Below are 27,036 nucleotides of genomic sequence, written 5' to 3'. Positions count from 1 at the left end.
ACCGTTCATAAGTGATGCCGCTGTGTGTGTGTGTGTGTGTGTGTGTGTGTGTGTGTGTGTGTGTGTGTGTGTGGAGCCAAACTATATGTTCTGCCGTGAATTGAATTGAATTGTAAAACTTTATTAACAGAATGGCAGAATGTCAAAGAATAATTAGCAGAATGGGTACAGTACAGTACAGCTCAATACATACAATTGTTAAGAGGATGCAGACCAGAGAAAGACTTTCGTCTTGTTTGCATCAGGGTCCCCCATTTTCAAATCATCATAACATATATGACATACATGACATACAGATAGACAGTACTGCTACATCTATACATTTATGACATACCAGACTTGCAAATACAGTACTGTTTGTGATATAAAAAGAGTCCAGAAAAGGGAGTATATACATTTGACATAGACACTGTACATTGGAGGAGGTTGGGTAGGAGGGGGGGGGGGACTGTACATTGGAGGTGGTTGGTGGGGTGGGGGGAGGGGTTGGGTAGGAGGGGTGGGGGGGGGACGACACTGTACAACTGTACAAACAAAACTGTACATTGGAATATTGACAAAACCATACTTGGTCATTTACTGTACATTGAGGGGGTTGTGTTAGGACATTTACAGGGGCCAGTCATAGCATACTGTGTTATTTTTTGATGGGCCCGAGCCATACTGTACATGGTCTGCTTGGTTTGATTGGGCCGCCGAGCCACTGTATACTGTACATGGTCTGCTTGGTTTGATCAGGGGCCGCCGAGCCACTGTATACTGTACATGGTCTGCTTGGTTTGATCAGGGGCCGCCGAGCCACTGTATACTGTACATGGTCTGCTTGGTTTGATCAGGGGCAGCCGAGCCACTGTATACTGTACATGGTCTGCTTGGTTTGATCGGGCCGCGGAGCCACTGTATACTGTACATGGTCTGCTTGGTTTGATCGGGCCGCGGAGCCACTGTATACTGTACATGGTCTGCTTGGTTTGATCGGGCCGCCGATTGATTGATTGATTGATTGAAAACTTTATTAACAGATTGTAGAATGGGTACAATACAGTACAGCTCAATACACACAATTGTTAAGGGGATGCAGACCAGAGAAAGACTTTCGTCTTGTTTACATCAGGGTCCCCCATTTTCAATTCATCAGGACATATATGACATACATGACATACAGATAGTCAGTACTGCTACATCTATACATTTATGACATACCAGATTTGCAAATACAGTACTGTTTGTGATACAGAAGGAGTCAAGAAAAGGGAGTATATACATTTGACGTAGAAACTGTACATTGGAGGAGGTTGTGTGGGGGGGGTTGGGTACATTGGGATATTGACAACCATACTGGGTAATTTACATTGGAGGTGGTTGGGGGGGGGGGGCCGGGGGGCACACTGTATAAACAAGTAATACTGTACATTGAGGGGGGGGGGGGAGGAGACACTGTACAAACAAACAAAATTGTACATTGAACTATTGACAAAACCATACTAGGTAAATGACTGTACATTGGAGGGGGTTGGGTTAGGATATTTACAGGGGCCAGTGTTGAATTGCAGTCTCCCGTAGGTGTCCCTTGAGAGAGGTTTTGAAAGTGGGTAGTGATCCACATTCCTTTACAGCTTTGGGTAGGGCGTTCCACATTGATGTGGCATAATTGCGAAACGTGTTTAGTCCCTTATTTGAGCCGAATCTGGGTTTAACATGATTTGTGGAGCTCCCTCTGGTGTTGTGATCGTGGTATTCACTGACCTTTGGGAAGTATTTTGACATGTACATGGGTACCTTGGTCGTGTAGTGTATCTTGTAGACCAGGCCCATTGCAAGTTGTTGTACTCTGTCGTCTACTCTAAGCCATCCTAGGTTGTCAAAGTGGGCAGGGGTGAGGTGGGTTCTAGGAGTAAGGTCAAGCAGTAGTCTGACCAGTTTGTTTTGAGATGTTTGTAATTTTGTTTTTAGCGCCTTTGAGGTGCTTTGGTACCATGAGGTGCAAGCATAGTCGTAGTACCCCTGAATGAGTGCTCCTGCCAGAGTCTTCAGGGTGTTCTTGTTTACCAGAGAGGAGATCCGGTACAAGAATCGAGTTTGTTGGTTGACTTTTTTTATTACATTGGATGCCATTTTGTCACAGGAGAGATTAGCCTCTAGGATGGAACCCAGGTAGGTAATTTCATCTTTCCTTGTGACAATATTGTCACCCACTGTAACTGAGAAGCCGTCGGTCTTGCTGAGTTTGTTATTTGAACCGAAGAGAATGGACTCTGTTTTGCCCATGTGTATTGATAGTTTGTTATCAGCGAGCCATATGCAGATTCTGCCTAGTTCCGAGCTGAGGGTTTTTTCAACCTGTAACTTGTTCTTGTCAGAGACCAGCAGGGCTGAGTCGTCCGCAAACAGGAACAAGTTGCAGTCACAAGCTGACGACATGTCATTTGCATAGATTAGGAACAGTAGCGGTCCTAGTATGCTTCCTTGTGGAACACCACAGCTCACTGTGAGGGGGGGGGATAGGGTACCGTTTACCTCCACCATCTGTTCCCTCCCCTCAAGGTAGGATTGCATCCAGCTCACTGATAGACTATCAAAACCAATTGCTTTTAGCTTGTCAATCAGAATGGAGTGATTGACCGTGTCAAAGGCCTTTTGTAGGTCCAGCATGACCATGCCGCAGTATTTGCCTGCGTCCACCTCTTGTTTGATGTGGTCATTCAAATAGAGAAGGCATGTGTCAGTGGAGTGGGATGTTCTGAAGCCAGATTGGAATTCGTAGATTAGATTTTTTTCCGCTAGGTACTTTTCGACCTGTTCGTAGACTATTTTTTCCATGACTTTCGAGATGGAGGTGAGAATAGAAACAGGGCGGTAGTTGCCTGGGTCTAATTTGCTGCCCTTTTTGTGCAGAGGGGTCACCCTCGCAATTTTGAAGTCCTTGGGGACGTGTCCCTGTTTTATGGAGAGGTTTATTATGTGTGTGATGATTGGGGTGATGGCGGCTGCTGAGTCTCTGAGGAATTTGGAGGGGATGTTGTCATGGCCAGTGGCCTTGTTAGGTTGGAGGGCGCTCAGTTTATTGAGTACCTCATCTGTTGTTACCATTTCCAGCTTGAAGTCGTCCTTGCGGACCCCTAGGTTTTTGTAGTAAGCTACTATGTGTTCTACCCCATAAAGCCCTGAGTGGGAGGGTAGTTTGTTTACCAGTGTTGTGGCTATGTTTGTGAAGAAAATGTTTAAGTAATTGGCTACATCCAGCTTGTCTGTGATGAGCGTGTTGTCCGTTTTTATGTTTATGTTTGAGAATCTGGTTTTAAGTTTTTTACTGCATCCTAGTTGATTATTGAGTAATTTCCAAAGTTCACGTGGTTTGTTTTTGTTTTCCTCAGTTTTGTCATTGATGAAATTCTTTTTTGCAGTTTTGATCATGGAGTTTACGTCGTTTCTTAGTCTGTTTCTTTCTAGTTTGAGTTCAGTCACGTGGGCTTGGAGTTCACTGCTCGTGCTTTTAGTAAGCTTTGACTGACTTTTACGAAACTCAGAGCATTTTTTGTCTCTGGTTTTCATAGCGGCCAGTATTTCGGAGTGCATCCACGGCTCAGCGCGATTTTTTACCCTGGTGGTTCTTAGGGGGGCCATGTCGTTTAGTATTGCTGAGAATTTGGTTTTGAAACCAAGCCATGTTTCTTCAACCAGTGTACCATTGAGTTCATCTGACCAGTCCAGACTCTCCAGTTCAAGGTTGAAGGCCTCGCTAGAGTAGGTTTTGAGGTCTCTAGATGTGACTGTTTTGTGGCAGCCAGCCTTTTGTTTTAGTTTTTTTCGGGTACAGAATATCATATAATGATCACTTAACCCGCATGCTATAACCCCTTTATTTGAGATCTTGGACTTGTCGGAGGTCAGAATGAGGTCAATGGTAGTCTGAGTTGATTCACATACACGTGTGGGTTGGGTGATTAGCTGGCTGAGGCCATGCAGATCACAAAACCTACTGAAGGCCTTGAAGACGGGTGCATCTTTTCGTTGCATATCCGTGTTCCAGTCTCCAATAAGAATTTTGTCTACATCCTCAACTCCAGCCAAACACCCATCCAGTGTATCATAAAAGCCACTATGATCTGGCGGCCTGTAGACTGTGCCAACCAGTAGGGATTTCGCCCTTTCGAATAGGATTTCCACCCATACAGTTTCAATTGATTTATGATTCAAGTCATTTCTGTTGATGAATTTGGTGTCCTTGTGTATGTACATACAGACACCACCTCCATGTTTGTTCCTATCATTCCTGATTATTGAGTAGTTCTCAATCTCTATCTCTGGATCTTTTACAGAATCGTCGAGCTTAGTTTCTGAGAAGCACAGTATGTTTGCCTTACCATTTATGAATATTTGTTTGATTTCATCCAATTTGTTTTTTAAGCTGTTAATGTTAATGTGAAAAATGTTCAGTCCATTGGCGTTGGTTATTTCATTGATGTTGGCAGGTTCGAAGTATTGTTCGTTTGTGAGCCACTGTATACTGTACATGGTCTGCTTGGTTTGATTTAGGGGAGTGGTCTGCCCTGCGGGGGGGGGCCCGACATATTGTGCAACGCCACTGCATACCATTGACTCAGAATGGTCTGTTTTATTGAAATCGTCACAGCAGTATAGTTTGTTTATACTTCAGAAGGATGATATTTAAACATGGTCCCCAAAATGAATGGAAGCGAATGAGGAGCCTGACACCTGGGAGGAATGGGGGTGTTGCAGCGTTGGGGATGTTTAAAAAATATAATTTAATATATAATATAATAATTTGTGCTTCACCTAAAAATTTGGTCAGCAGCCTCCACTGTCTTGCAGATGTAGCTCCTTACGGCAGCATAAAATGCTTACGGTCCGATAACGGAACAGAGTTCACAAATAGAGAGTTCCAATCACTGTTGAGAAGGAACAAGATCAGACACGAGACGTCCTGTCCTTACTCCCCGCACCAGAATGGGATAGCAGAGAGGGAAGGATGCACTCTTTTCGAAATGGCTAGGTGTAAGCAAATAGATGGTAACTTATCTAAAAGTCTATGGCATTATGCGGTACAAAAAGCCGCTTACACCAGAAATCTGTGTTTTAACAAGCACACGGGCACCACCCCATATACAGCACTGACAGGAAAAAGCTGTGATCTAGCCAGGATGCACAAGTTTGGGTCAGTGTGTTATGCTTACCAACAGGACAGAGGAAAGCTCGAGTCCAGGTGTGAAAAAGGACTCTTTGTAGGGCATGACAAGGGCAGCCCCGCTTTTCTAGTCTATTATCCCGGTAAAGGGAAAGTGCAAAAGCACAGGTTAGTAAAGTTTGTCAAGTTTCAAGTTTCTCAAGTTTCTTTAATAGTTGTCATACAGAAGTACAGAATACTTTTATACAAAATGCTTCTTACGTATACGCTCCAGAGACTGTGCTAGACAAGATAAGTATCAAATAACATAGTATAGCATGTAAATTAGAAGTAGAAAATGAGGTCACCATGTTCAGTATAGACATATGTACAATATTCGATGCAGAATAGACGTAACTGAGTTACCATATAATATACAATATACTATGCAGTGTACTAATATACAATACTATATAGTGCAAAGCAGAAATGGGATGAGGTACAATTTAGGTACAATTTACAGTAAGGTGTACGAATTGTAGTGCAAATCCTTTATCAATAAATATAAAGTGTGGGGAGTGGGTGCTACAGTGTGTTTGTTTAAAGTGAGTGTGTGCGTGTGGATGTGTGTGCTATGTGCATTTGATGGTTGTTGTGTAGTGTTCATTGTTCGTTGAGCAGCCTGATGGCCTGGGGATAGAAGCTTCTTCTGAGTCTTTCTGTGCTCGCCTTGAGACTCCGGTATCGCTTGCCTGACCGCAGCAGTTCAAAGAGGCAGTTGTTCGGGTGGCTGGAGTCCTTAATGATTCTCTTAGCCTTGCCCCTGCACCGCTTGTTGTAAATGTTCTGGAGGGTGGGGAGCCCCCCTCCAATTGTGCGTTCGGCTGAACGTGTCACTCTTTGTAGTCTGCTTCGGTCTTGTGCAGTGCTATTCCCAAACCAGGAGGCGATGTTGCCAGTCAGGATGCTCTCTATTGTACATGAGTAGAAGTTCTTAAGGATCTTCTGACTGACTTGGAACTTCCTTAGGCGCCTGAGGAAGTAGAGGCGTTGTCGTGCCTTCTTCACAACACTGTCAATGTGTGTGGTCCATGTCAAGTCCTCGGATATGTGGGCTCCGAGGTACTTAAAGCTGTTCACTCTCTCAACCGGTGCCCCGTCGATGCTGAGGGGGCTGTAGTCCTTGACCCCCGACCTCCTGAAGTCCACAATCATCTCCTTTGTTTTGCTGACGTTCAGGGAGAGGCTGTTTTCCTGGCACCATCCCGCCAGGACCTTGACCTCTTCCAGGTAGGCCCTCTCGTCGTTTGCAGAGATCAGGCCCACCACTACTGTGTCGTCAGCAAATTTGATGATTGTGTTGCTACTCCGCTGAGCCACACAGTCGTGTGTGTACAGGGAGTAGAGGAGGGGGCTCAGAACACAGCCCTGGGGGGCCCCTATGTTGAGGGTGATGGATGAGGAGGTGCAGTTGCCTGCTCTCACCACCTGGGGTCTGCCCGTCAGGAAGTCCAAGACCCACTGGAGGGTCACAAAGACAACATGTGAGAACGAAACACAGGAGCCAGAGCTGGACTCCAGAGTAGGGTGTAAGGAAAGAGAGACACCACAGCCTAGTGTACTGAGCACAGACATGCAGACAGACAGTCAACAACCCCCAGAGGATGATGACGGGAATCACCCTAGGGTGACGTCACGTGCCTCATGCAGTGGGAGATATCCCTCCCGGGAACATAAACCCCCAAAGTATCTGAAAGACTATGCCCAAAGAGAAAGTGATGAGGATGACAGTACACTTACCAGCATAGATTACTGCTACAGAGTAGTGAGTGGTGTACCTCAGACCTTTAAAGAGGCCATATATAATTATAAATATATACTGTATGGAAAAAATTGTCTATTAGCCACTTCAACCTCATTATATGTTCTGTTTGTTGACAGAGTCAACTGGGGAGGCGCAAACAATAACTGTTCATGACGACAAGGTCCTCTTTAGCCTTAACACATTGGCGGCCACTGGGATGAGTCTAATATCACTAGAAACGACCAGCATTTGTAAACAGACTTGGGGCTGTTTGTAGAGCTAAATCTATACTTTATAGTATTGCTATCTGTCCATTCTCATTGTCAATTGAGTCCATAAACCGTCCCTTCAAAATGGCTTAAAAAAAAAATCATCAATACGTTCTCATTTTATAGCGCCGTGAATATAAGCGTTATACGGCATTTGGTCTAGTATATTTCCTGGAAGGCTAGATAAAGGGCTAATAGCTACTAACGTTATATCCAATGGCATTTCCGTTATACATAAGCTAGAGCTTAAACTCAAACTGCATATGATCGACACGATCCTCAAGCATGTATGCATGAAAGGGGGGGGGGGGGGGCGGGGGACGTCGTTTCTTATTATTGATTACCAATAACCGTGTTCTTCTAAGTAGTCACATACGCTGATCGTATCGTATCATAACAAGGCCCGATCGGGCTGTAATTTACGGGAAAAAGATCTTACCAAGAGCCGGTTGGATCCCCCAGAGCATTTCCCCGTTATCGATCGCCATCTGGTAGATCGACATGTCCATTGGCTGATGATAAATCCCCTTATTGCACACTGAAATCCGCGATCCAAAACGTATTCCGTGCAACAGACAATAGCTATCGCTTCAGGTGAGTAGAAAACTACATTAGAGATTCACAAAAAAAAAGACAACTCCGGCCACAGGGAACACTGCATTATCACGATAGCGCCCCTAAGAGGATCTGGCCGGTAATGCACTTTCTCGAATGCTAAGAGTAGGGTACATTTGCAGTGCAGCTCCGCGACCTTTAATAGGTTATTAAAATGGAATAAAAGCCAAAACAACTTGCCATGGATATAACCGTCCTTCGGTCCATTAAGCATGGATTCGAAAGTCGGATGTATCCGTGCTTGGGCGCCATTGTGTTAACCGGTGTGGTTTATTTTCTTATGCACATTTGTACCACGAGACCTACTCTCCGTGAGAGTTAGAGTGAAAGAGATAGAGGGGGAGGGAACATTGATGATGATGATGATGATGATGATGATGATGATGATGACTTGGATTTATATAGCGCTCTTCACTGACCCAGAGCGCTTCACAGAGTCCATTATTCGCTCATACACAGTCATACCGGTGGTGGTAAGCTACAATTGCAGCCAGAGCTGCCCTGACGCAGACTCACGGAAGCGTGGCGAATAATCAACGCCTACGGCCCCTCCGACCACCACCAACATTCATTCACATGCATACACATTCATACAAGGCAAGTAGGTTAAGTGTCTTGCCCAAGGACACAACGGCAGTGGGATGGACATGGGGTTGAGCGGGATTCGAACCACCAACCCTTGGATCATTGGACAACCCGCTCTACCCCTGAGCCATGCCGCCCCATCGTATAATAACAATCTTATACCTTCTACGTCAGCTACAATAGCTGCGTCTCCTTACGCCTATAGCGCCCTCTTGTGGAACAGTTAAAAAGTGCAGTTACATACAATCATATTAACACTTACACTTAACACTCCCACTTATGAATGACGTGTATACTGTACAACTTTTCCAAAACAACTTTTTCAAGAAAAAAATACAGTTCAAAACATAAAAAGAATATGGCAGTCAATATTACATAACAGGCAATATTTTACACACTAAACATGACCTCTGCAAATCTTCTCAATTTCAGTTTGGAGACAGGCTTGGTCATAGCGTCTGCAACCATGTCGTCTGTAGGACAGTAAACAAGTGTCATCCTTTCTTCTCTGATGACAGATCTAATGAAGTGATATTTTATATCCACATGTTTACACCTCTGTCTAGCGAGTGCAATGGTTCCCTGGTTGTCTTCATAAACAACCGTTGTCTTATATACATAGTGTTACAAAGGGTCAGATTAAACCGAATATATATATTTATTACTTGAGATATATTGTATAATATTTGTATATCGTCTGATATCCCTTGTATATTCTTTGTACATGTAACTGAGGGGTACAATTCCCTGACTGTATTACTAGATATGATACTTACTACCACTACCTTTGTACTTTATATTCGGCCACCCAGTACTCGGCATAAATATATTATGATAAACACTCTCACGTAGATGAAACGGATCCAACACAAATGTACGAAGTCGAAGTATGCGTTTATTACTACACAGCAATGGTGTGTAGAGCAAGCACTTAATCACTTAATTACATTTATGAATTGAAATAGTATGCACTTTTATGGCAAAGAGTATTCGTTGGTATATCAATAGAGAATGTCCAATCTCTGAAGGCGCAGGTGGTAAATATACGACCTGGAATAGTTAAGGAATAACAGCAATGATACTTTAGTGATTATAAGACTGGATACACTAAGGGGGGTAATCCGGTCGCTTGTAAGACAACAGGAGTAGGAGGGGGGGGGGGTAGAGTCTGGCTGCCTCGTCCGGCCAAGGGTATCCTGGGTGAACCCACAGTTGTGCAGCTCGGTGCGCCAGCGATCCTTGGACCACAGATGAAAGCAGGTGGACTCTCTGTGAGCCGGCTCTCTCCGGTCCACGGGGGAGAGACGTGAAGCGACCTCGTCTTGCAGAGCGTCTCCTCACCTTGCGTCCTCTCCAGGGGGGGGGGTTCCAACACACGGCAGTGTCGGGGGTCTTTATCCATGGAATAATCACTGTACACAAAGCATAATCCGTGCCTGGGAAGGCGGGCTGTCGTCGGTAGAATAATCCGGTATACAGGTCCACTCGCTCGTCGGCTCTGGGGTTCCTCGGATGCAGTCTCACATGGGGTCGACCATCCTGGATAAGCAGCCAGTTCTCTGCCCGAAACGATGGGGTGCTGGCTACGATAGTATTCTCACCGCACGAAGCACTACATATGAATAGACTATTATTAGCTTAATAGACTACGTCCAACTCGACGATATAGTGCCAAATATGACTATTCAAGTATTAATATACACGATGTCTCAATACCGATGGTAGGCCGAACTTGGCCTTACTCCCACACGTGGCGTCGCGGGGAGGCTTTACGTCTGTGACTCTATTGGAGGGTAAGAAACTGGACTGAAAAAGGAAGTCCTACTTTAGTAGCGCAGTATATATACGCACTATGAACAAATAGTACCGTTAGTGGTGCGGTAGCCAGATTCCTACGCGGAACTAGGACTTGTTCGTACATGTTGAGCGGTACGTTTGAACTGGGTCTGGGGGGTATGGCAGCCTGGCACCAAGGTCTCGACCAATAGTAGAATGGAGACTATTATGGGATGTTCAGTAGGCTAGAATGGATATTCAATGCATATTGTACAAGGAATATACAAGGGATATCAGGGAATATTAGAGAATATACAAATACAATTAAATATATATATACAAATAAATATATATATTCGGTTTAATCTGGCCCTTCACAACAGCCACCCCCTGATTGGTCCCAGACCTAATCAGTTAAGCAGAGACAGATTAATCGCGTTGTCTATTTACACATAAGGGTTTGCTGTAGGGGTCAGTCAACTTCACAAAGTCATAGGGTTATAGGGTCATGGTCATCATCGATTGTGTCTGGGAGTCGGGGCAGTTCTATGCGCCTCGCCACGGGACGGGTGTAAGTGCGACCCCGGACAAGCACTTCAGCTGCTCGGACCTTGCCGTCGGCACCGGTGATCACTTTGCTTACGCGGCCGGCCGGCCACATAGCTCTGGGCAGTGATTGATCAATAATCATGACGACTGTTCCTTCTGTCAAATTGTCTCTCTCCTTTACCCACTTCTGGCGGGTCTGTAGAGACGGTAGGTAGTGCAGTAGGAAACTGCTCCAAAACTTGTCGGCTAATACTTGGCTGTACCTCCACATTCGTCGGCCGTTCGCTTCTTCAGGCCGGTACATTGTCTGGGGTAACGCGGGATCTAGCCGCCCCATCAGGAGTGTGTTGGGGTCTGCGGAGATAACAGTGCTCAATCCACAGAACACAGGCTTCTTATTCTCAGCCTCCTCCTGACTGGCTTCCCTCGGGATAGGCGTGGGCCACTCTCCTTCCGGGAGCTTTAGGAATGCTGGGCCGTCACTGTAGACATTGCGACGGGTGAGGTCATCTAGGGGCATTCCCCGGGTGATGACGTCAGCTGGGTTCTGTTTTGTATCAACGTAGCGCCACTCTGTTTCTCCGGTTAACTCTTCGGTTAAGTCTTGAATCTCGGTGACTCTGACTCCCACGAAGACTTTGTACTTGCATGAGTCCGATTTGATCCAGGCGAGTACTGTCGTGGAATCTGACCACAGGATTGTTCTAGACACCGGTATGGTGAGCTCACGTTGGATGAGCGTGGCTAGGTGCGCTCCGGCTAGGGCTGCGCAGAGCTCTAGGCGTGGGATAGATTGTTGCTTGCGTGGGGCTATTCTCGAGCGGGCGAGGACAAATGCTGTGTAGATCTCTCCCCCCTCTTCTTGGGCCCGCAAGTAGGCTACTGATCCGTATGCGACCTCTGAGGCGTCACTGAAGACGTGTAAGTCCATTTTACATGTCTCTGGCCTCACCGTGGGTGGGAAGTAGCTTCGGCGCATATTAACGCCTGGGAGTGAGTGGAGCTCCATCTCCCACTCCCTCCAGGTGGATGCAAGGTGTGCGGGAATGGGGTCGTCCCAGCCCTGGTCCTTGTCCCACAATGCTCGTACAATCATTTTTGCCCTGGTGGTGTACGGTAGAATACATCCTAGCGGGTCATATTGTCGGGCGAGTGTTGTGTACACACTCCGTCTGGTGGTCGGCGCCGCCGCCGGCCTTCCCTGCTCCGTAGTCAGGGGCTTGTGTCTGTAGTGAAGCGAATCTGTTTTGAATCGCCACACCAATCCCAGGGTCATCTCCTGGGCTTCTCCCGGGATTGTAGCCATCCAGGTCTCGCTGCTGGCTGCCTTGTCCTCGGAGGAGAGGCTGCGCAGTACTTGCGGATCGCTGCTGGCCCACTGCCTGAGATCAAAGCCGCCTTTGATCAATGAGGCGCGGAGTTTAATCAGGAGAGCCTCGGCTTCTTCCTGGGTTGAAAGGCTTTGTAGACAGTTGTCTACGTAGAAGCTGTTCTTTACGCTGTGTCGGACCTCTTCGTCCGCTGCTGGGTCCTCTGCTACATGTTTCTGTAGTGCAAATGTAGCACAGCAGGGGCTGCACGTCGTTCCGAAGGGGAGGACTTCCCATTGGTAGATGGCTGGGTGCTCATCTCCTGGCTTCTCTCTCCATAGGAACCGTAACAGGGGCTTGTCCTCCTCTACTAATCTCACCTGCAGGAACATTCCTTTAATGTCCCCGCTGATGGCCACCTTTTCCTGGCGGAAGCGGAGTAGAACGCCGAGTAGGGAGGGGCCGAGTGTGGGACCGGGCAGTAACTCTTTATTCAGATTTTGGGATCCGATCTGGTAGCTGCAGTTAAATACTATGCGGTCTTTACCGTTGTGATGGACCTTGTGGTGAGGCACGTACCACGATTCAGTGGTCTGGTCAGCCTCTTTAATGTCCATCTTTGTGACGTGTCCCGCTGTGATGAGCTTCTCAATCTCGGCGCGGTATACACTCTCTTGGGCGGGGTTCTTGGCTAAGCGCCGCTCCGTGTTCAGCAGGTACCGTTCTGTGGCGTCTGTCTTGGCGTGGAAAGTAGGCATTCCTTCTCGCCGCAGGAGTGGCGTGGCGTATCTCAACACGCCGTTGACCGGGACTCTCTTGGTCCCTGTCTCGAGGAGGTGAATGGCGTAAATGTCATCTTTAGAGCGAATGTCTTTCTTTCCGTTCTTAAAGGGCATTTGTTCCAAGGTCCATAACCGCTCTACGTGTTGCAGGAGTGCGGTTTCTCCCTCTGTGACTCGGGAGTGGAGACATCTAGTGGCTGTACTTCGGTTGAGAGATTTGGCGAGCGGGCCTTGGAGAGTCCATCCCAAACGGGTCTCGACTGCTGCAGGACAGCCTCGGGGTCCGGTATGAACCCGGTCTATCGGGACAATGAGGTCTGCATGGTCGGAGCCTATCAACAGGGTCGGCATAGCATTGTCTATGAGCGGGATCGGTAACTTGCGCAGATGTGCATATTTCTCCATCAGCTTGGCGACGGGGTATGTGTACCGCGACAGTCCTATTTCTTGGCTGGTGAAAGCGTCTGTAATCTGGTACCGTCGCTCAGGCTGGCCGCTTGCTGCGATAGAGAATGAGACATTCTCGCCTTATTGTCCGAATTGTCATTTGGGTTTCGCTTCCCCGCAGCCCTAGCTGGGCCGCAGCGGAGGCGAGCAGAAGGGTCTTCTCTGACCCGTCATCGAGGACGGCGTAAGTGTCCAGGACTTTATTCTGGTAGCTTAGTGTCACACGCACTACTTTTAGGAGTACTCGGGCTCCACTGCTGCTGGCGGGATCGATGTACATGACGCTCGCTTTGCTGCTGGATGGTGCGGGTGAAGGGCGCCGTCTGTTACTGTCGTGAAGTATGTCCAGATGGGCTCCATCGCACTTGGTGCACCTTTTCTTTAAGCGGCATTCGGCTGCCATGTGTGAGCGCGCACAGCGAAAACAGCGCTTGTTGGACTTTATCCATTGACTTGCTTCCTCCGCGTTCAGCTTGGGGAAGGAGTCACATTGCGCTAGCCAGTGTTCTTTCTCACAGTAGGGGCACACTATCTTCCACTTCTCCCTTCTGGAGGGGGTACTGTGGCTCCTGCTGCTCGGTACTGACTCCGATTGGTGCATCACAGTCACCGATCTTCTTCCATCATTTAGTCGTCTGGTTCCTTCTCTGGAGCCAGGGGTGCTCTGTCCGAATGTATCTAGCCGTAGGCTGCTGACTTCTCTCGCCAGGAAGTCTGCTAGATCGAGGAGGTTCGGTTCGGGGCCATTCGGGTCTCGGTGGTCTCTCTGCCGCCTAAAACGCTCCTGTCGAGCGGGCGGCAGCTTCTCCAAGATCCTTTCCACATTTGAGTTGGCGTAAAGTTCATGCCTCCCCTTCTCTCTCTGCGCTCCCAACATCCCTACCAGGGACTGCACTCTGATGGACAGGTCGTCCAGTGCTCGATTGTCTATTGCTGGGGGTAAGCGGTCGATGTGTCGGATCTCCTGGATCACGTAATCCCATATGCGCCCATACCTCTGGTCCAATGCTACCAGCACTGCTGTGTATGGGGTGGTGGAAGTCGCGTAGGCGAGCGCTATATTATGTGCGCGGGGTACCTTTAAGTGCTTCAGTAGGATGGCGTATTTATGGCGTTCATCCAATACATCCACCAACATGGTCTCCAGACACATGCAGAGTTCTGTATACTGGGCCCGGTTCTCTTGGGTGAAGTCGGGTACCATAGGCGTGCCAATGTATGACGATGACTGTGGATACATCGGCGAGCGTTGGGGGAGAGGCCTCCTAGGCGAGTCTCCTCCCGCTCCTTGGTATGGGCTGGTACCGGCAGTGTACCATGGCCCGCTTGTCCAGGTGCTGTTCCTCGGTGCGGGTCGTGCGTCGTGCTCACCCGTGTATAGAGTCGGGGGTCTGTAGCGCAGCTCCGCGGGAGTATAGCCTGGGCTGTACCGGACCTCCTGGTCCGGTAGAGTACTGTGCTGTCGTCGGGCGTGGTTCTCCTCCTCTTCCTCTTCGTCTTCAGTTAGGTCATCCAGTGCTTGTAGTCTCTGGTTTAGCCTCTCCACAGGATATGCTGCTCCTTCCCGGTTGCTAGGTCTCGCTTGGACCGGTGGGGGGAGGTGGTCTGTGGGGGGTATAGACCTCGTCTGTTGGTCAAGTTCAGGGTTGTTTACTCGGCTAGGGGATGCCGCCCTGGAGGTGTGTCTAGACGAGTTCCTGGAGCCTCTGGCGGAGGGAGAGGGTGTTGTCCGTCTGATCAGCTGTTCTATTAGTTGCGCTTGCTGTCTGTCGCGCTCTGCGTCCCGTAGAGCACCAGCAGCTGCTCGCTGGCTGTCTGCTCGGTCTCGGGCCACATTCTCTTCCCTCTGAATGCGTCTTATTTCTAGACGTATATGCTCTTCTTCGCTCCGCTGCTGGATCTGCAGTCGGTCGCGTTCAGCAGCGGCGTTCAGGCTGATGAGGAAGGCCTGCTGTAGGGTCCTCTCTGCCTCGCTGGGAGAAGGCGGTTGTATAGGGGAGCCTTCCCTCGGGGTACTCCTTGCGGAGCCTTGGAGCTCTATCTCCACGGTGCTCTCCCCGTCTTCTTCCGTGCCGAGTTCTCTCTCGGTAGCGTTGTATTCCTCCCGGGACTCATCGGGGACTACTTCTTCAGTACTGGCGGGGTGTGAAGTCATGTCTGGTTCCCACTGGTCCCCACCGTGAACTTGGTCAGTTACATTAGAACCCGTAGGGGCCTCTATGGTCGGGGTAGTCTGGGCGTTGGGGTTAGACATACTTTTACTTTCTAGTTTTACCGCGTTTACTGTTAGTAGAAGACTAGGTTGTTGACTGACAGCGTAAGCCTCTAAGTACTGAGGGAGCCGTCGTTCGCGCTGCGGGCGTTGGTTAGGAGGATCGTTTCGTGGAGTGTTCATCATAGGCCATTTCAATATTAATAACACTATATTAATATTACACTAATTACCATCCGGCTCGAAGGACCAATTGTAACTGAGGGGTACAATTCCCTGACTGTATTACTAGATATGATACTTACTACCACTACCTTTGTACTTTATATTCGGCCACCCAGTACTCGGCATAAATATATTATGATAAACACTCTCACGTAGATGAAACGGATCCAACACAAATGTACGAAGTCGAAGTATGCGTTTATTACTACACAGCAATGGTGTGTAGAGCAAGCACTTAATCACTTAATTACATTTATGAATTGAAATAGTATGCACTTTTATGGCAAAGAGTATTCGTTGGTATATCAATAGAGAATGTCCAATCTCTGAAGGCGCAGGTGGTAAATATACGACCTGGAATAGTTAAGGAATAACAGCAATGATACTTTAGTGATTATAAGACTGGATACACTAAGGGGGGTAATCCGGTCGCTTGTAAGACAACAGGAGTAGGAGGGGGGGGGGGGGGGGTAGAGTCTGGCTGCCTCGTCCGGCCAAGGGTATCCTGGGTGAACCCACAGTTGCGCAGCTCGGTGCGCCAGCGATCATTGGACCACAGATGAAAGCAGGTGGACTCTCTGTGAGCCGGCTCTCTCCGGTCCACGGGGGAGAGACGTGAAGCGACCTCGTCTTGCAGAGCGTCTCCTCACCTTGCGTCCTCTCCAGGGGGGGGGGTTCCAACACACGGCAGTGTCGGGGGTCTTTATCCATGGAATAATCACTGTACACAAAGCATAATCCGTGCCTGGGAAGGCGGGCTGTCGTCGGTAGAATAATCCGGTATACAGGTCCACTCGCTCGTCGGCTCTGGGGCTCCTCGGATGCAGTCTCACATGGGGTCGACCATCCTGGATAAGCAGCCAGTTCTCTGCCCGAAACGATGGGGTGCTGGCTACGATAGTATTCTCACCGCACGAAGCACTACATATGAATAGACTATTATTAGCTTAATAGACTACGTCCAACTCGACGATATAGTGCCAAATATGACTATTCAAGTATTAATATACACGATGTCTCAATACCGATGGTAGGCCGAACTTGGCCTTACTCCCACACGTGGCGTCGCGGGGAGGCTTTACGTCTGTGACTCTATTGGAGGGTAAGAAACTGGACTGAAAAAGGAAGTCCTACTTTAGTAGCGCAGTATATATACGCACTATGAACAAATAGTACCGTTAGTGGTGCGGTAGCCAGATTCCTACGCGGAACTAGGACTTGTTCGTACATGTTGAGCGGTACGTTTGAACTGGGTCTGGGGGGTATGGCAGCCTGGCACCAAGGTCTCGACCAATAGTAGAATGGAGACTATTATGGGATGTTCAGTAGGCTAGAATGGATATTCAATGCATATTGTACAGGAATATACAAGGGATATCAGGGAATATTAGAGAATATACAAATACAATTAAATATATATATACAAATAAATATATATATTCGGTTTAATCTGGCCCTTCACAACAGTACATATACACGGAATATCCCTTTACCTAGGTACAGGCCAGACCAAAATATTCGTTCTCCTATTGGACAGCGACCCCCTAGGCGCCAACGGCCATACCCCCAATGTCTAGTTCAAAGCCACCGCTAAGACATGTCTCAACATGCCCAGGTTTGCGCAGTAATACGAGACAGAAATGAGGTTGGCACTCGATTATTCACCTTACGTATAAATACGGCGCAGGTGGATACAGATGCACTTAGTAACTAAAAGCTGAAGCCTTCACCACGATACAACGTGCTGTGAAGTGGGCCCGTTTTGCCCCTAAATAGAGCTTTGAGACCGCGTGCGAATTGATAGCTAAAGTGTCAGAGTTTAACGCTGTACCGTCGAGTTCGACCTATTCTATTATAAAGTAATAGTCTATTATGTATAGTGTATCGTGCGGCTACCGTTCTACAGTGACCAGCATTACCACCGGTTCATCGTACCGAGCTAGTGTGCTTATCCAGGCTGGGCGGCCTAACCTTGTGCCGCCATCCGAGGAGTCCTAGACGAGAACCGTGTGGATATGTACACTGGATAACCTACACCGACGAATGCAGAGCCTTTTCCGGCTGGATTATATTGCTTTGGTACTGTGGCCGCTGGAGCAGAGAACCGTCTACCCCACTGCCGTGTGGGATCTACCCTGTGAGGAGCACCGTCGAGCCCGCCTGTAGGACCCAGAGGCTGGCTAGCTTTCATCCATGCTGCAATGCATACCGGAGTATAGCTGTTGCTTTGTCTAAGGACCAAGGGATTATTGCACAGTCTCCTGTACCTGGAGTCTCTTTATTCCTCATTGATCCAGACTTTTGCTCTCGACGATTCCTCTCCCCTGCTGGCTTACAACCGGAGGGAACCCCCTTAGTATCTCCAGCTGACCTACGAGTGTGCCTTATATAATTCGTATGCTACAGGTGGTATTAATTATACCCATCGTAATATGCTCATGGACTTACGCTCTTGACCTATTTAAGTGTTCTTCGCCATATAAGCGCGACTCATAATTCTCAATACTGTAATCTACTATTGCTGCTCTTCTAATAAATATTCTAAACAGGACTTTCTTTGTTAAGCCGTGTTATTGTGTGGGTGTTCATCATATATACCGTGTACTGTATGGCCAGTAATTAAAGTACATAACTAAGTAGTGGTTTAATGATACCATACTCTCAATACAGTCAGGGAATTGTACCCCTCAGTTACAATTGGTCCTTCGAGCCGGAGGAATATCAGTGTAATATCTAAATATAATATTGATATTAACCATGGCCAGTGGTGAACACTCCACAAACGGCTCTCCTAAGCTAGAACGGCAGCAGCGCAGACGGCAGCCACCTCCTTACCTAGAGGACTACGCTGCCAGTCTACTACCTAGCTTTATACAGACGTTAAATGCGGAAAAAGCGGATAGTAAAAGCATGTCAAACCCTACCGACCAGGCGACCTTGCCAGTAGAGACCCTAGTGGGTTCTAACGTAACTGACCAAGCTCACAGGGGGGACCAGGAGGGACATGACATGACTATACCCCCCGACAACATCAACGGGACGGTCCCCGGAGAGCTCCAGGATAAAGAAAGCGCTCCAGGGACAGAACCCGACCCACTACCAGAAGAGAAGCGCACCCAGGAGATAGACCTCCTCGGAGCGTGCCAGGAGAACGGATCTCCAACGAGCACTGTCAGAAGCCGATCACCTCCATCAGTGTCTTCCCCCAGCGAGGCGGACAAGATGCTGGCGCAGGCATTCATCGCCACCCTGGCAGCCTCCACCGAACGCGATCGACTCCAAGCACAGACGCTTAGCGAGCGCGAACATTCTTCCATGGAACAAGAGCGCCTCCGGGCGCAACAGCTAAGTGAGCGCGAACACTCTACCATGGAAAGAGAACGCCTGCAGGCTCAACAACTGAGTGAGCGCGAACAATCTGCAGACCAAAGAGAGCGCCTTCACGCGCAACTCCAAGCGCAAGCCCTTAGTGAACGCGAACACTCTGCGACCCAGCGAGAGCGCTTCCAGGCGCAGCAAAGGAGTGAAGACGACCGCATACGCCTGGAGACCAGACGCCTCCAGACGGAAGAGAATATTGAAAGAGACCGCGCCGATGCCCAGCGCGCCGCCGCCGATGCACAGCGCGATGCCGCCAATGCACAGCGCGACGCAGCCCAAGCCCAGTGCGAAGCAGAGCGCGACCTCGCTCACATCAAGCGCGAAGCCGAGCGCGACCGACTACAAGCGCAGATAATGGAGCAACTGATTGCCAGGGCGACTCCCCCTCTCTCCGCACGGAGCTCCAGGGCATCGTCAAGACAAGGGTCTAGGGCAGCGGTTCTCAACCTTTCTGCTGCCAAGGCACCCCTGTGTTCAATAAAATATTCCAGGGCACCCCTACATACGATAAAGACTTTCCCGGTCCTGTCTTTTTTGCTACAATGATGATACAATTACTCTTTATTTGCCGTGCTGTCGTTGAGATGTTTTGTTGTTTGTTTGTCTTTGTTGCTTGTTGGTGAATCTGCAAATATGAATTGCCCCACGCAGGATCAATAAAGTTGTCTGAATCTGATGACAAAAGTTTTTTTTTTAAATACAGAAAAGGATCACTAAAGTGCTATCTGTTGCAGCTGCACTGTTCTCCATAAAAATAGCATATTTGGATAAGTTTGACAATTTCTCAAAAACAGAAAATCATGTATTTTTTTTAAATACAGAAAAGGATCACCAAGTTACCATTTCTCAAAAAATATAAATAAATACAGAAAATAAGCACTTGTTCACTCAGTGGACATTTCTAGCTCAATGCGAGGTCCGCTGCTGCTGGCTAATAATACGGTCAATACGTGGGGAGATCTTTGACAAGGCAACACGCATGTCATCATCAAGGCTCAACTTGGCCCCTATATTTTGTTTTCAGAGCTGTCATGGATGAAAAGCCAGCTTCACACAGATATGTGGGGCTGAATGGTATCAACACCTTAACTGCAGCATCATGAGATACTTGGTACTCAGCACCACACTCTGAAACTAGCTCTCCAGGTGGTATCAGATGAGATTTCAATGAGTTCTTCCAAGAGTTTGGATGGAGATGTGTCAGGAAGCTTTGTCTCAATGTTGTCCGTAAAGTTTTTTTTTATCCAGAGTAACTTGGTGATACTTTTCTGTGTTTTATTAAATAATGATTTTCAGATTTTTAGAAATGGTCAAACTTATCCAAATATGGTATTTTCATGGAAAACAGTGCAGCTGCAACAGATAGCACTTTAGGGATAATTTTCTGTAATCCAAAAAGAATTTGGATTCACTATAAAGTGCCTGTTCACTATAAAGTGCCACGTTTTGATATATTGAGCTTTAAACTTTAAGTAAATTTTTTGGAACATGCAACCTAAAACACCTTCCGCTCCCAAACCGTTCCTGCAATTGTTTTATGTTGCATGATGATCATGGATACATTTATTATGTATTGTATTTTTTATGTTTAAATATCAACATAATCTGTCTGTCCACACTCAGTACATTTACTATCAATATAATATAGTAGTCTGACTTCATCATCTTTTCAAACGCACACACATAGAGGGAGAATGCCCCCCCCCCCCCCCAGTCATCCTTCCAACTAAGTCCCCACCCTGCTGTTCTCTGTCGCTCTGAACAGGGCTTTTAGCTTGTTGTTAGCTTATGGTAACGGGACATTAATTCCGGTCTTAAACACAACGTGGTCATAAAGGAATGGCAAGGATTGCAAAGCATGTTATATGCATTTGACCCGTTGCGGAATAAAACAGCAGGGATTTGTTTTGGGTCGCAAAAACACTACCCTTGCTGTGTTTCAATGTCCGCGTTCCAGATCCAGACGCTACTACTACTGCTGAGCTGAGAGACGCTACTGCTCACTGCTCAGCCTGCCTGAGATGCATCCTATTGGCTGTGTGCTGGAGCGGATATGAGTCACAACACCATGGATTTTCAAAATAAGAGTATCATAATGACCTTAATGTTGCTAGCTTTCGGAGCCTAGTTATTATAGCTGGAGCTGCGCGTGGGCATAAATGAGACCCGCTATAGGATTTTCAAAATAAGACTGTTGTCATTCTATATTTTTAAAGAACATTGCCAGGCATCTCGCGGAACCCCTGACAGCTCTCCGCGGAACCCCTGTGTGCCGCGGAACCCCTGTTGAGAACCGCTGGTCTAGGGCACCTTCCCCTACCCGACCAAGCGACCCGGAGCCCGGCCAACAGAAAGAGCCTATACACGTCTCCGAACCCCCTCCCCGACCGGTCCATGCGAGACCCAGCAACCGGGAAGAACCGGCCTATGCCGCCGAGAGACTGAATAGACGAATGCAAGATCTAGAAGACCTAGCAGAGGAAGAGGAAGAGGAAGAGGAGGAAAGTCAAGCCCACCAGCAGCATCGTACTCCACAGGACCAGGAGGTCCAGTACGGCCCAGACTTTACCCCCGAGGCCCTGCGTTACAGACCCCCGACTCAACTCAAGGGTGAGTTTGACGCACCGCCAGCCCCGAGGAACAGCACCTGGGTACCCGGGCTTTGGTACCCACCAAGTACCAGCCCACGACGACACGTACGGGGAGACTCGCCCAGGAGGCTTCTCCCCCAACGATCACCGATGTGCCAGCCATCCATGGCATCGTACCTTGGCACACCGACGTTCCCGGATTTCACACACGAGGACAGAGCACAGTACACGGAACTACGGATGTGCTTAGAGACTATGATGTCCGATGTCCCCGATGAGACGTACAAATATGCTATCCTCCTCAAGCACCTGAAGGTGCCCAGAGCGCATAATATAGCGCTGGCATATTCCAACTCAAGTACCGGCTCTAGTAGCCCTCGACCAACGTTATGGACGCATATGGGACTACGTGATACAAGAGATAAGGAATATTGACCGTCTCCCCCCAGCCACAGACAATCGCTCATTGGATGACCTCTCTATCAAGGTACAATCCCTGGTAGGGATGCTGGGGGCACAAAAGGAAAAGGGTAGACACGAACTGTACGCTAACTCTAATGTAGAACTGGCGCTGCACTGATGGCTGCCTTTCTGATCGCTCCGTCGAGACTGTGCTTTCTTTTGTTAATTTTTATAGTATTAGGAGTTTTATTTGCACCAACTGTTGGTGCATTATATGTGTATGACCGTCAGTCAATCATTGACATTGGATTAAGGAAAACTTACCGTTTGGATTGCTATCTGGATCGGATCGCTGAACAGCAGAAATGGCCCGCCGAGATCCTTTGTTATGGCCATGGCCAAGACCAGGAGAAGCCGCCGCGAAGACGTGGAAAGAGAGCCGGGGTCCGAAACAGACTGAGGTCCAAACGACACAGAACCACATTGCCCAGCATATTGTTGGCCAATGTGCAATCGATAGGAAATAAACTGGATGACATCAGAGCACGGATCCAATTCCAGAGGGACATTCGGGATTGTAACGTCCTCTGTTTCACAGAAACTTGGCTGAGTCCAGATGTCCCGAATCACGCAATAGAACCGGCAGACCACTTCTTCGTTCTCCGCAAGGACCGGACGGCAGAAGAGTCACTAAGGACGAAGGGAGGCGGCATTGCCTTCATGATAAACAAGGAGTGGTGCGATTTAGGCAACACAAAGGAACTGTCTAACCACTGCTCCCCAGACCTGGAGTTTATCACGATAAAATGTCGACCCTTCTTCCTCCCAAGAGAGTTAACGTCCATCATCCTCATCGGAGTGTACATTCCACCACACGCGAACACTGGGGTCGCACTTTCAAAACTTCACGACGAGGTAAACAAACTCCAGGCAGCTAATGTTGACGCTGCCATTTTGGTTTTGGGTGATTTCAACAGCGCGCGTCTTAAAAAGGTGCTGCCGAATTTCTATCAGCATGTGACCTGTCCCACCAGAGGCGAGAACATATTAGACCATGTATACTCGCAATTTAAGAATGGGTACAAGTCACAGGCTCTTAGTCCATTCGGTAAAAGCGATCACGCCGAAATATTTCTTTTGCCAAAGTACAAACAAAGTCTCAAGCGAACGCCGGTGGTCTCGCGAGAGGTTAAGCGTTGGGCCGTGCCGTCAGAGGAGTCACTCCAAGCTGTACTGGAATGCACAGACTGGAGTGTATTCCGTGATAACACAGCCAATATTAACGAATACACCGAAACGGTGATTGACTATGTCTGTACTCAGGTAGAAGAAACAATCCCCTCCACCAAAATTAAAATCTACCCAAATCAAAAGCCCTGGGTAGACAAATCCGTCCGTGAGGCTCTGAAAGTGCGCACATCAGCATACAACACCGGGCTGGTGACAGGCAACATGGAAGAACACAAGATGGCAAGATACAACGTCAGGAGAGCAGTAATAGAGGCAAAACGGCGTTACAGGGATAAAGTTGAACTTCAGTTTGAACAGGCTGACTCTAGAGCAGGGGTGGGCAATTATTTTTCCCGGGGGGCCGAATGAGCAACTGAAAATATGTTGGGGGGCCGGGCCGAAATTCCAAACTCAATTATGCATAATATACATTTTATTTCTATATAAAAAGCAGTAAATGGCATTGTTTTGACCCCTGGTAAGAGTGTATGTTATTATTTGGCAATTAAAAGGTGAGGTTAGCTTTCAAAAATATCATTTATTCAAATAGAATTTATTTCCAAAATGATAAACAAAATGTGAAACATTAATAACAAAGGGCATTTTGAGTTTCATATACTATTGAAACAAGGATTTTCTAAAGACATCACATCATCTTATAGCAAAAATAAACAAGACATGTCACTGAACTATGTAAAGAAAAGTGTCCCAGTTTTGTAGCCTTTTTTACTTTACATGCCTATATTAAACATTTAAGAAAAAAAAATATCAAGTGTCCCATTTCACTTGTTATATTTCCACATTTGAGTGTTTTTCAGTTATTTTTTGTTTCATTCAGTGTGAGAAATCCAGTCTCTGTTGAGCTTTAACAAGTCCATCAAAGTCAGGTTGCATGTCTGAGGTGGAGATGCGAAGCACAGCTGCCAGATGTTCATCAGTGAGAGAGGATCTGTACCTGGACTTGGTAAACGAGAATGAGAATGTCTGTTCACATATGTAGGTGGATCCAAAGAGAACCAACATCTTCTGAGCATGTCTCCTAAGCGTATATTGTGCGTGTGAACGTTGACATGAAAAAAAAAAAGTAAAAAAAAAAAAAAAAAAAATATTAAAAAAAGATTTTTTTTTTTATTTTTTTTATTTTTTTTTTTATTATCATGTAATCTTTCGCGGGCCGGTCAGAAGCATCCCGCGGGCCGGATGCGGCCCGCGGGCCGTACAATGCCCAGGTCTGCTCTAGAGGCATGTGGCAGGGCCTCAGAACAATGACAGACTACAAAGGCACCCCCCTCAAACTGAACAGTGACATCTCCTTAGCAAATTATCTCAATTCCTTCTATGCGAGGTTTGAGGCTGTGAATAACAACACCAGCCTACAAACTACGGCAATGGGGGGGGGGGGTCTGCTGATGGAGACTCAGTGTTCAGGGTAACAGAGCATGAGGTGAGACGGATCTTTAAAAAAGTGAATATCAGGAAGGCAGCAGGACCGGACGGCATCCCCGGCCGCGTCCTAAAAGTCTGTGCCGACCAACTGGCCCCGGTATTCACTGACATCTTCAACCTGTCCTTGGAACAGGCTGTCATCCCCACCTGTCTGAAGAAGTCCACCATCATCCCTGTACCCAAAAAATCTACGCCCGCTTGCCTCAACGACTACCGCCCTGTAGCCCTCACCTCCATAGCCATGAAGTGCTTTGAGAAGCTAGTGAAGGGCTACATCTGTTCCTCCCTCCCCATCAACCTGGACCCTCTGCAATTTGCATATCGCCCCAACAGGTCCACGGAGGACGCCATAGCCCATGTGCTGCACACAGCAGCATCACACCTGGACAAGAGGCAGGGGAACTATGTGAGAATGCTGTTCATCGACTACAGCTCAGCATTCAATACCATAGTCCCCTCCAAACTCATAGCCAAGCTCAGGGACCTGGGCTTGAATTATGACCTGTGCCAGTGGGTCTTGGACTTCCTGACGGGCAGACCCCAGGTGGTAAGAGCCGGCAACTGCACCTCCTCATCCATCACGCTCAACATAGGGGCCCCCCAGGGCTGTGTTCTGAGCCCCCTCCTCTACTCCCTGTACACACATGACTGCGTAGCACAGCGGAACAACAACACCATCATCAAATTTGCTGATGACACAGTAGTGGTGGGCCTGATCTCTGCCAACGACGAAAGGGCCTACCTGGAAGAGGTAGAGAACCTGTCACAGTGGTGTCAGGAGAACTGCCTCTCCCTGAACGTCAGCAAAACAAAAGAGATGATTGTGGACTTCAGGAGGTCGGGGGTCAAGGACTACAGCCCCCTCAGCATTGACGGGGCACCGGTTGAGAGAGTGAACAGTTTCAAGTACCTCGGAGCCCACATATCCGAGGACTTGACATGGACCACACACATTGACAGTGTTGTGAAGAAGGCACGACAACGCCTCTACTTCCTCAGGCGCCTAAGGAAGTTCCAAGTCAGTCAGAAGATCTTTAGGAACTTCTACTCATGCACAATAGAGAGCATCCTGACCGGCAACATCACCTCCTGGTTTGGGAATAGCACTGCACAAGACCGTAGCAGACTACAAAGAGTGACACGTTCAGCCGAACGCACAATTGGAGGGGGGCTTCCCACCCTCCAGAACATTTACAACAAGCGGTGCAAGGGGAAGGCTAAGAGAATTATTAAGGACTCGAGCCACCCGAACAACTGCCTCTTTGAACTGCTGCGGTCAGGCAAGCGATACCGGAGTCTTAAGGCGAGCACAGAAAGACTCAGAAGAAGCTTCTATCCCCAGGCCATCAGGCTGCTAAACGAACAATAATCGCTAAACGAACAATAATCACTATGCAACAACCATCAAATGCACACAGCACACACACCCACACGCACACACTCACTCAAACAAACAACACACTGCAGCACCCACTCTCCACACTTTAGATCACACAAACACACTTACACTTTATATTTATTGATAAAGGATTTGCACTACAACTCGTACACCTACTGTGAATTGTACCTAAATTGCACCTCGTCCCATTTCTCCATTTCTGCCTTGCACTATATAGTATTGTGTATTAGTACACTGCACAGTATTGTATATTGTATGGTAACTACGTCTATTCTGCATCGAACATTGTACATATGTCTAAACTGAACACTGTGACCTCTTTTTTTTTTTTACTTCTAATTTTACTATGTTTTTATTTCATACTTATCTTGTCTTGCACAGTCTCTGGAGCGCAACAGTAAGAAGCATTTTGTACAAAAATATTCTGTACTTCTGTATGACAACTATTAAAGAAACTTGAAACTTGTGGAAAGGATATTAGAGAAGCTTTCTCCCGCCCGACAAGAGCGCTTCAGGCGGCAAAGAGACCACCGTGATCCCAACGGTCCCGAGCCATCCCTCCTAGACCTGGCCGACTTCCTCGCGAGAGAAGTCAGCAGCCTACGACTGGATACGTTCGTGCGGAGTGGACCAAGCCCCAGAGAGGGACCTCGGAGATCCAACGATAACCGCAGGCTGGTGACCATCATGCACCAATCCGAATCAGTACCGCGTAACAAGAACCACAGCACCCCCTCGACGAAAGAGAAGTGGAAGATTGTATGCCAGTACTGCGAGAAAGAACATTGGCTGTCACAATGTGATGCTTTCAAGAAGATGACCGCCGACGAGGTGAGTTAATGGATAAAGTCCAACCGTCGCTGTTACCGCTGTGCGCGCAGCCATATG

The sequence above is a fragment of the Notolepis coatsorum genome (genome assembly GCF_963971535.1).
Source record: "Notolepis coatsorum genome assembly, chromosome: 5".
NCBI classification, from domain to species: domain Eukaryota; kingdom Metazoa; phylum Chordata; class Actinopteri; order Aulopiformes; family Paralepididae; genus Notolepis; species Notolepis coatsorum.
Note: the sequence above shows the minus strand (reverse complement) of the source record.